This window comes from Pinus tabuliformis, chromosome 2_2, assembly GCF_031772625.1.
Source record: "Pinus tabuliformis cultivar Carrire ecotype Pingquan chromosome 2_2, CPIR1, whole genome shotgun sequence".
Taxonomy (NCBI): domain Eukaryota; kingdom Viridiplantae; phylum Streptophyta; class Pinopsida; order Pinales; family Pinaceae; genus Pinus; species Pinus tabuliformis.
The window spans coordinates 444,376,646-444,389,023 of NC_142300.1; positions in this window are offsets into that span (position 1 = coordinate 444,376,646).

A 12,378-nucleotide genomic window follows, 5' to 3' on the forward strand; every position below is an offset into this window, starting at 1 on the left:
CATATCGATTTTTGGAATATGGTGGGTCTTCGATCCAACATTAGAGTCTATGGAATCATGATTAACATTTCTTTTGTTCACATCATGAGTTTCCTTTACAACCTTTTCACCATTAGTAAGTATTTCTTGTAGAAAATTTGTCAAATCTGTCTTCAAATCTGCCATGTCTGTCTTCAAATCATCCATCTTAGCTTCCATGCCCTTTATCTTAGATTCCATGCCATTTATCTTAGATTCCACGCCATTTATCTTAGCTTCTGTTAGCTTTTGTGAGCGTGACATTTGTTGCACTTGTTCTTGTAATTTTGATATATCATGTAGCATTTTTTCCTCTTCTTCATGAGTCATGCTAGAGTTTTCAGGTTCCTTACTAGGTGTTTGCATTTTCTTTCCTTGGGGCATCAGTTACCGATAATAATGCTTTACTATGCCCTTTAAATTCCTTCAAACCAAGCTTATGCAAAAATTAAAAAAAAAAACACACACCTTTTTTCACTTTGTAGAAGCCTGATATTGAATCTGATGTATCTCTGTAATTTTAGATCATCCAGTTCTGAAATTTTGACTTGTAGTAGCCTTCTGAGTCCTCTTTCCAATGCCACAAGTCTGACCTAAATTGGTTTCTCCAAGGAAGAGTTATGCGAAATCTCCCACAGTGACTTGCTTATAGACTAGTTTAGTATAGCAAACTTGTACGACGTGCCATGAGTCACTGTTTCGACCTATGGATCTAAAAAATGCATACAAGAAACTACAGTCCGTCCTCTTTCTGTACCTTCTTACGAAATTTCAATCCGATCCCCAGAGAGAAAGTTATGACGATTTTCCCCAGGTCACCTGTTTGGAATGTAATTCAGGAGTCTGCAAAAAGACCAACTTCCTCAGATCATATCTCCGCAAATATAGCGTGAAATGCTCTGAAATTCGGACCCAAGGTTCAACGCTATTTTTTCTCAAATGGTTTTTTTTTGCGACTTCTGAAACGTCACAGAAAAAAGTTATAGCGAAAATGCCACGATGACTTGTTTGGAGCAGCGAAACCCTAGAATCCAAAGCTCTGATACTAAATGTTATGAAACCAGCTCAAGAAAAGATAGAAAAGATAGATCAATGCTTTAGAATTTAGCCTCTTCGAGGGGGCAACCTCCTTTACATTACATAAATGAACAATTCTTCGATGATTCAAATGACAAAACCTCCTTTCTATATATAGGAGTCTAAGGAGTCACAATATAATCCAGCCGACCTAACAATAATAATATAAAGCCACAAAAATAACAATAGAGAGATTCTATGGGGCACATTAATAACAATATGGGGGCAATAGGGGCACAACAATATAAATAAGGGGTATAACTACAATAGTAATGGGGTAATCACTAGTATTATAGGGACCCAACAAATATAATATATGAGATTTAAAATTTATAAAATAAATAATAATTTTAAAATTTTAAAATAAATTATTTATAATAAATTATATATATATATGGTGATCTACGAACATTTTTTTTCCTTTCGATTATAGAAATTAAATATTAAAAGAATTTAACTAACTATTTATTTTTTATATTTTTGGTTTAGTTGGATGTGAATTATCATCAGTATATATTTTAATTTTTTAACTAATTTTAATTTAATAAATAACATATTAGAATTTAATAATAAATTTAATGAATTTTTTTAATGAATATATGAAATAAATTATAAAATAATGATAATTATTATAAAAAATATATATTTTATTATAAAATATATATATTTTAATATAAATATATATTTTAATTAAATTTTAAGCCAAACTCGCCATATTTAATGTTTATTTTGAAAAATATAAATTTAAAATTTGAATAATAAATTTATTTAAAAAAAATCATAAATTATTTTATTATAAAATTACATATATTATAAATCTTCTCTAGCATGTAAAGTAAAAAGAGATGCATAAATGATTTAGTAAAATCAAATTTAAAATATAATTTTTATATTAAGTATTTTTCCAATTATTGTAATTTTTTTTAAAGAAATATTGTTATATTTAGATAATAGGTCGTGTCAAAATATTCAGTATAAGTTAAAAGAATATCATTATGAGGAACCATTTATCTTAAATTTAATTAACAATTTCATTATTGTAGTTTTGTGCTCCCTATACATCATGTTTATATTCATTAATCATGGCCTTCTAAAACGAAAGTATATATTTAATATTAAAATAAAATAGATATTATTATAGCTTTGTACTCTCCATATATTAGGTTTATATTCATTATAAAATATGTAAAGAACTTGTAGAACAAAAGTATATTTTTAATATTAAAAGTAGAGAATATATATATATATATATATATACACTTTCTAGTTTCTCAAGGAGAATATGATATTTTTGAAGGCCCAAGACCTTATAACAACATGGCTCGAAGAAATTACAACAATATATTCAATATGAGCTCAACATATCATTTATGGGAATTAAATCTAGGTGGGGAGGATAACAATCATTTCTTGTTACCACCTAGGATAACTCAATTGACAATTTTATGAAAAGCATTATAGTTATGATTTTACAATTTTTGTGACTACTTGAATTTATAATTTATAGGTGGAGATAGATCAAACCTCCAAGTTATTTAGGGATTCTGTACACTCCATAATAAGATTGTATTTTGGGGCGCATAACCCAATGCCTAGCATCATCCCATAATATCATCACATTTACAACTCCAACAAATCCAATGCCCATTCCCAATCCCAATGCAAATAATGAGACATGGTCATCGACATGACCTAGCCATCCTTTTCCTTTACTAATGTGGACACCTTCCACTGTGTTATTGTTCTGTGTTTCCTTACATCCTTGCAAAGGATAACCACATAAGCATATGTTTCTTTAAAATGAAGTCTAACTAAAAGTGTCAATGTGTGTTCCTTTTGGGATTTTACCACAAAGTCTATTCCATGAAATGTCCATAGATGCCAACATGGTTAATGTAGAGAGCTCTTGGGGAATTGCTCCACTTAAAATATTTTTGGACAAGTCCAACTGCTCCAAAGTAGATATCTCACCAAGAGATGTGTAGGGATCGACCCTTTTAGTTGATTTCTAGATAAATTCAATAGTCTCAAGCTAATGAGACTTCCTATGCTTGGAGGTATTTCTTCAGTAAGATTGTGGTTAGACAAATCAAATATGGTGTTTGTAGCCAACACATATGTCAAAGAATACTCAAATCTTTTTATTACAATCCTCAAATCCTCATATAGTGTATTACCAGTAAGTTTGGCAGATCCAAGAATTTTGAACCCCTTGAGTCCTTGAAGATTAGATGGTATTCTTCCACTGAATTTATTGTGGATACATCCACCACCTGCAAGTGTGTAAGATTTGTAATCCATTGAGGAATATCACCAAAAAAATTATTATATCCCAGACTTAAAACTCTTAAATCATAAAAAAAAAAATGAAAAAAACTGAAGAAGCCTACCAATTAATACATTTTTTCTTAGATCCCGTAGCTGAAGTTGGGTAAAAATAGCCATAGATTCAGGTATGATGTCAGAAAAGTTATTAGAATAAACATAAATGACTTCCATAGACATTGGAAAGCTTGTGTTTAGAGGACCACTCAATTTGTTTTCAGACATTTTCAACTTCTGTAATTTTGTGCACCCATTTAAAGTTGGTGGTATTTTTCCCAGCAATAAGTTGTCCATGAGGGCCATCCTTAAGTCCACTGTAAATTCCCCAAATATTCAAGAATCAGACGGACATGGGCCTATTCAAAAAAATTGGCTGCGCCCATCTCCGTCCGATTCCCAAATATTCGAGGAATATGCAATCGACTTAAGCTCAGGGATCAATTAGTGCCAAAAACCATCAAATATTTACAATTCCCTAAAAAGTGAGGGATAGTTCCATTCAACTTGTTTTGATAAATCTAGCTGTTGTAGTTCCACACATTCTCCAATACCTTCAGGGATTGTACCTGTAAGACAGTTGTTATCTAAGTAAAGATTCTGAAGCTTAGTCAAATTACCGATGCCTTCAGGTATGCCCCCGATGAGCCTATTTGAAACTAGATGCAGGAACTGCAGCTGAGTTAATTTTCCAGTTATGGCCTCTTTTGGTATGCGTCCAGTGAAATTGTTTACACCCAAATTTAACTGGATCAACTGGGTTAAATTGGAAATTGTGGTCTTAGTAGACAATGCGTTGGTGACCAAGCGCAGGCCAAGGAACATAAATTGTATTTGGTCCATGGAAATTCAGTGAAGTCGCGGTGGGCCAAGGATATTCAATCGGTGGAAGTACCCATGGGTAATGATTTGGTTAGAACCTATTTTCACAAAAACAGAGTAATCTACCAATTACATCATGGATCAATATATTCGTTGTTTGTGGTTTATATATGAGTTAACTTTCCATCACCAAGATTATTTTAATGGGAAAGTATTTCAAATTAGATTTTAGAATGAGTGTTATGTATACATGATGCAATTCTTTTTTAATTTAATTTAAATAGTATTTATATTTATATTTATTATTATTACTTTTGTATTTGGGAGGAATTTAATTATTTGTTTAATATGTAGTAAATTTCAAAAGTTTCGAAGATTTGAATTTTGGATTTTTTTAGTTTTCATAAATTTTGCATTAGTTTTATCATCAATTAAATTATCAAAGGACAATTTATATTATATTTAATTATATAATTTTAAACTATTATAATTATTATATTGTTATAAATTATGTTTTAAAGTTATGTATAATAAATTTTTTATTATAATTTAGTTAATGAATAGTAAAAAAATTGTAAATATGATTAGTTGTTATTTCTTAATGTATATTAATTCATTATTTTTATTTGAAAATTAAAAGTTCTATATTGGTGATTTTAAAAGGAGTAAATTTTATTTCATGTTTATTAAAAATATGTTTTACTTTTAACCTAAATAGTATTTATAAAAAAACTTCCATAATTACTATTATTGTTAAGATTATAATAATTGGTTCATGCGTTCTCAAATAATATTTAATTTTAATTTAATATGTAGAATTATATATGAGTGAAAGTATGAAGATGATTTTTCTTCTTTTATTGAATTGAAGTCCTCAAAATTCATATAAGTACTATTTAATTCAGAGTAAAAAGACAAATTGTGGAGAATTATGTTATTGTCCTTATGGTATTTTTTGCAAAAATATTTAGTGTGTTATAATACGTCAATTTTCCATTAAATGAGATGCTTCTCCATACAATTTTTTTCAAGCATCTTAAGAGGTATGCATGTGTTCATGTAGCATAAGTAAGTCTAAAATGTATAATTAAAAAAAACATTATATATGAGATCTAAGTTTTTCATATTAAAAAAATATTTTTTGTGCAAAATTATATATTTTTTTATTATTTTTCGAAGTTGGCGAAGCAATATTTCAGTTACATTTTGTAGACTCAACTATTTAAATAAATTGAAAAACTAAGAGTACCCTTTTGAAGAGGACTAGTGGTATTTTTTGAATATTTTTCCTTGTGTATATTTTATGATATTGATTTTTTATTCAACCTCTTTAAAACTGTTCAAAAAAATTTCAACCATTATGTTTTAAAGAAATTAGATAAAAAAATATGATATGAATTGGAAAATGGAAAAATCATATGCCATTGGATAGAGAGTGCTACATGATCACAACATGACCACCTCAGCCACTTAAAGAAAAAATTTGCTTGGAGTCCCGTAGGTTACAAAATGGCCTGGCAGAAAACTCTTCAGAAGGCCCTCAACAACTCCATGCAGTGCTTAAAAATCTCAATCGAGTGCTTGAAATTCAAATTTCAAATAGCTTGATCAAGGGATCGTGGTTAAACAGAGTGGTTGAAATTCAAATTTCAAATAGCTCGATCAAGGGATCGTGGTTAAACAGAGGTTGGATCAAGGGATCATGGTTAAACAGAGGCTCGATCTAGAGATAATGGTTAAACAAAGACTAGATCAATCTATCATAATTATCTTAAAAAAAGACATAGTCTCTCAATATTTTTCTATTAAATAATTATAACATTTAATTTATTTTTTAAAAATATTCAAATATATTCCAAATTCTAATTTTCTTTAATTATAAATCCAAATTTCATGTTCTTTTATCAAGAAAATAATTATAGCAATATATAGATATTTTTTTTCAATTTTGAAATTCTTAAAAATAATAATTTATTTATTGTTTTGATTTTAAATATAATATATTTTTTATATCTAATTATTTTATAATTTTTTTGTGTAGAAATTTTCAATAAAAATAAATCAAATTATAATAAATAAATAAACAACAAATTTAACTAAACTAAATTTTATAAAATTATTATTTTAAGAATAATTTCATTGGCGCATTTAAATCTAGATTACTCAAATTCAATTTAGTCAAATAATATTTTAAAATTTATGATTTCTTTATATTTTTATTATTTTAAAAATATTGTTACAAACTTAAGTCAACATTAAAAATTTATATATATACTTCGCACATTGAGTGCAATCACATTTTACAAGTTGAGAGAGATTTACAACTTACATTAATTAAACTGCACTCATTTTTTTTCATTTTACTGCATTCACAAATTCACATTTTTGAGTTACACTTATTCATATAAAAAATAAAATATTTATTAAATCAAATTGATAAATTTTCTTATATTTAATCAATTTATTATTTAAATTATATTTATAATAAATTTATTATTTAAATTATAACATTGAAAATTTAAATCATATTAAAAACTAATTTTTAAGTTACCAAATTATAAATATAAGAATATTACAATCTCAATTTTTAAAATTTATATAACAAAAAGCTGGAAATGCAATGAGAAATTAATCCACGTCATTGTTAATTATCCATATATATATATATATATATATATATATATATATATATATATATATATATACATATATTACTTAAAATTTTAAAGTTTGCATATCATTATTGATATTTACATAAATTTTAAATTTTCCAATTTTAAGGTTTTTATGGAGCTTTAGGGCTTGATGGAACCATAAAGCAAGCTCGATTGAGATCCTACCTTGGGGTTGCACAAGAATTAGATGAAGAGTTAGTTTTAATGTTTGATCGAGCTATTTTTTTAGCACTCAAGGAGCTCGATCCAACGTTTAAAAAAAGTTCGAGTTTTTTAGCACTCGAGGAGCTCAATCCAATGGTTAAAAAAAGGTCGAGCACTTAAAAAAAACTCGAGCGCTTAAAATAACTAGATCCAGAAAGCTCAAGTGCTTAAAAAAACTCGATCCAACTCTTAAATGGCTCGATGGAGCCATTGTTTTTTCTGCGCAAACATGCCCTTGTTCTTTTTCTACCCAAAAGAGCTCTCTCCCGAAAAAAAAAAAACAATGTAACCCAAAAAAATATAATCCAACTTCATGCTTTCATTCATATAATCATGTATTTTGCTAGAAATTAATGTATAAAACCTCCTTATTTGTAAGATAAAAAACCCTTCACACATTGATATATAAAATTCCTTATTTATGAAATAAAAAACCATACTTTATCCTTTTAAATATAAACATATAACTTAAAATAAAAAAACATATATTCTTAATTATAAAACCTATTATAAATAACATAATTTAACACTTTTATATATATATATATGAAATGGTACCATCAAAAGGTTTTTGACTTTTAAAGTCTTTGATAATAAAAAAGCTTTGTAATAATTTGTACTTATTATATCAAGTTTGCACAAAATTCAGCTCATTTTTTCATACCTACCAAATATGGGGCAAGCGATTTTATCAAGAAAGTAGGTATATCTTGATTTGCAAGACTTTTTTCAACAAAGTAAAGATAGGTTCATTGTCCAAATTTAGTATGGCCCAACTTCATGCGGGCGATTTTATCAACAATGTCAAGAATATGTTCATGCTCAAACTTTTCACTTTTCATTATACGCTATTTTATTAATTTTTTTAAATGGATATTTTTCCTCCTTTTCTTTATTATTTTTCTTAAATAGAAAACTAATTCTATGTGGGATATGGGTCGTCCCAACTAACAGGATTAATGCAAATTAATGTTTTTTAATGATGTTTAGAAGCATTTAGTATAGGAAGATATTGCAGTGGTTTTAAGAAAGATATTGTAGTAATTGTAAATGTGTATAAATATTTCATGTTAATTTAATATAAGAAGTATAAAAAGTATGGTAATGATTATATAAAATGTCATTTAAAATAAGAGAGATATTTTAATTTAAATAAAAAAAATATAATATAATTTAATATTAAATATAATTGTGAATTTAAAATAATTTAATTGTTAATGGTTTTGGAAATAAAATCTCCCTAAATTAAAAATCTTATATTCAAATTTTATATTATTTCTTTAATTTTATTTTTATTAATAAATATATACTACTGCAAATAAATAGTTTCCAAACACCATTAATCTATTCTGTGGCGATGTATAAAAGTCACGTATTGCACGCGATTAAAGTTGAGGTTACGGAGAGGCACATGGCGAAGAAGAGACGTGCCGTATAGGATGATTGCGGGTGACGGGTTCTGTTAGAGTTGAAATCTATTAGAGTGTGAAATTTTTGTTATATAGTGTAAATGGTGATGCATTCCAGGACTTTTACTCCATCATTTTGGCAAGATAATCAACATGATGCTGTGGTTTTTAATATTTGATTAGTTCTTTATTTAGAAAGTTTGTTAAAGAAATGATAAGAATAATTTTATTAATAATGCAGGTTAAAATATTTATATTATTGAGTTGAGAGGTAATGTAGGCTAAAACATTTATATTATTGCTTTGAGAGGTTTATTGAGTCTAGAGGATCATTTTACAATCCAGTATGATGTATAACGAATTAAGTATGATGTGTAATGAGTCGAGAGGATCATTCTGATGTGTAACGTTGTCGGTCCATTCTACAGTCTAGTATAATGTGTAAAGTTGTCCGTCCATGCTACAGTCCAGTATAATGTGTAACATTGTCGGTCCATTCTACAGTCTAGTATGTTGTGTAACGTTGTGGGTGGTCCATTCTACAGTCCAATACGTTGTGTAACGTTGTCCAATAATTCTACAGTCCTATACGTTGTGTAACGTTGTCGGTCCATTTTACAGTCCAATATGACGTGTAATGTTCATTGTAGTATGTTGCGCAGTCCAGTATGATGTGTAACGTTATTGGCCGGACATCAAATTTGAAATTTTTCTCATTTCAGTGAAAATAAAAATTTAAAAAAATCTAAAATTAAAGAAATTAAATAACTATACAAAACATTTAAATAATACCGACTCATAAAAAAAATTGCGGATAAAAAAACTTAGATCCCTTTCAACTTATTATTTTAAATCCATATTTAAAATAAATCTTCTAATTTCATTTCATTTTAATAATAAAAATTATTTATTATTTATCTTTTAATTTTCTTATTCTTTATAACAAATTGCCATGGTTTCACTCCTTCATTAATATTTCATCATAAGCTCTAGACTCTTCAGTGTAATATTTCATCATAAGCTCTAGACTCTTCAGTGTACTGATTTTGGAAGAAATGCAACTTTTTATTTTCCCTAATAAAACAATGGAGGTATTTTTCATCAAGTTGTTTTATCATGATCTAGAGGATTTAATTTAAGATATTTTTTTATGAATTTAATTTTAACCGTAATGTAATGTGTAATTAGTTTTTTTATATATTTTAAGTTAATTATAATTATAATTTTGATATTGTTTATATAAATACATTGTAATTAATTGTTGTGAATAAAGAATATAAGTATTTTATAAATTTTAATTAAATAGATAGTTATGTAGATAAATATGTCTATTTTGAAATAAAATTTCAAAAATTTATATTTTAATTGATGGATGGTAGGGATTTAACTTCTATGAAATATTTTAGAATATTTTTAGTAATAGTCACAAATTAAAAATTGAAATTTATTTCAAAAGTAGTGATGCTATTTTTGTCTTTTAAATTAAATTGATTAATAAAAAAAATGTCATATGAATAAGTGCCATATAAAATCAATGATGGTTAGTGCCATATAAAATTAATGATGGTTGTTTGGGTATGTAGTATTGATAAGCCATGATATTAGCCCATAGTATTGTAATAAAGCTTATTCATAGATTAAAAATATTTATGGTTAGTGAATCTCTATGATTAAAAATATTGTTTATATATATAAAACACAATAATAATTTGAAAAAAAAAATTATAATTTGACAACATGACATGTATCATGAATACTTATCATGAATTGACCATATCTACTACCAACTATTTAATTTATATGGCTGCTTTAATTACAATTTAAAATAAAGATAAGTAAAATATACTTTTGGATAATTATCTATATTTCAATCAATTCTATTTATGACTATACCCACTTTTGTTTATGTCTCATGAACCCATGTTCATCATAAATAGAAATTTCTTCATATTGTAAATAAAGATTGTCACTCCTTCCTTATCTCCACAATGCAAGAGTACCTCTCTCCTTGGTTTTTGTGAAGCTTTCTCAGTACATTCCTTTAGTAAACCATTAATCTCAAATGTTATAACAACAAATACCACTATTTTTTTTTTTTTCAATATATTGAATTGAAATTTATATTGTGTAAGAATCATAATAATAGAATGTCACATGGTTTACTCACCGACCTTTTTGATCGAAAAAAAATTAATCGTCGGCCTTTTTTACATTGATCAATCTTTTATTAGACTTTTTCTTTGAAATTTCCCTCATGTCCCCAACTAAGAAGATCAACCAATTAATTAATGGTTTACTTGACCTAACATTAATGTCCTTAACCATGACACCTTTAATGTAATTAGTTTTCATTTTTCATCATTGTTAAAGGTTAGAAATTAAAATATTTTCCCTTTTCAAGCCGGCCAAAATAACAAGAAGTTAAACTAAAAATTTCATTGAAACTAGAAATTTATATATGCCATTATAATTTGTAGTTTTTGTTATATGATGGTGGATTTCAACACATTTTTCAAACCACATGATTATTTTATAAGACAATTTAGTGATATTTTACAACTCGTTAACGATGAAAGGTGTAATGTGTACTAAACATATGGAAGTGAAAAAGTATTACCATAATAGTAACCAACACACATAAGTATCAACCCATATTTTAAGCAATTATATGAATAAAAAATCATTTTAAATACAAAATTATTGATGTTTAATAAAGGAAAGATGAATTTACACACATCTTAATTTTAATTTTATAAATTTCAAAATTTTCCCTATTTTGTTGTTACTTTATTTTATGTTATATTATGCAGATTTTTTATCAGTTTATTTTATGTTATATTATGCAGCTTTTTTATCAGTTTCTCTATATTGGTATGAAAATAAAAATATTAAACAATAACAATAATACAATAATAAACAAAAATGGGTTGTGTACTTATTTATTGTTTATCTCTCTTGGTGTTTAATAAATGTGGGGTTGTTTATATAAGTGTGCCATTGAATGTCTTGTCTTCTTTATTAAGTCATTTCGCCATAACCTAATCACGAAGAAATTTTTGAAATGATAATGAGACACTTCTCCTTCTTCCTTATAAGACAATAATATTGATACCATTTTCTAACAAATTAGGTATATGTTCAACTATGTTGATTTGTAATCTTATTGTTAACTATGTCAATTTGTAATTATATAAGTGTATGGTTGAAGTATTCACTTAGTTATAAACATTATTTATTACTTTTAAGTCCAAATTACAATTGTTTATGGAGGTGATGCCTTTTTCTAACAATATTATTAACTATGTCAATTTGTAATCTATAACTATATGGTTAAAGTATTCACTTTGTTATAAATATTGCTTATTACTTTTAAAACCAAGTTACAATCATCTATGGAACTAGTGCCATTTTCTAATAAAGTAGATATATATTCATATTGTCAACTATGTCAATTTGTATTTTATGAGCGTGTGGTTGAAGCATCCACTTTGCTATAAACATTATTTTTACTTTTAAATAAAGTATATATATGATACTATTGTCAAGTCAACAACTTTGATAATATTGTAAAGTTGATAACTATGTTTTCAAGTTGACTATGCTCTTATTGCAAAGTTGACAATATTCACGTTGTTATAAACATTATTTATTACTTTTAAATTCAAACTATAATTATTTATGAAACTAAGGCCACCGTCTAACAAAGTAGATATATACTTATATTTCCATTTATGTCAATTTGTAATCATATAGTCAAATATATCAATTTGTAATCCTAGGAGGTTGAAGTATTTATTTTGATATAAACATTATTTATTACTTTTAAATCTAAATTAGAATAATCTATTGAG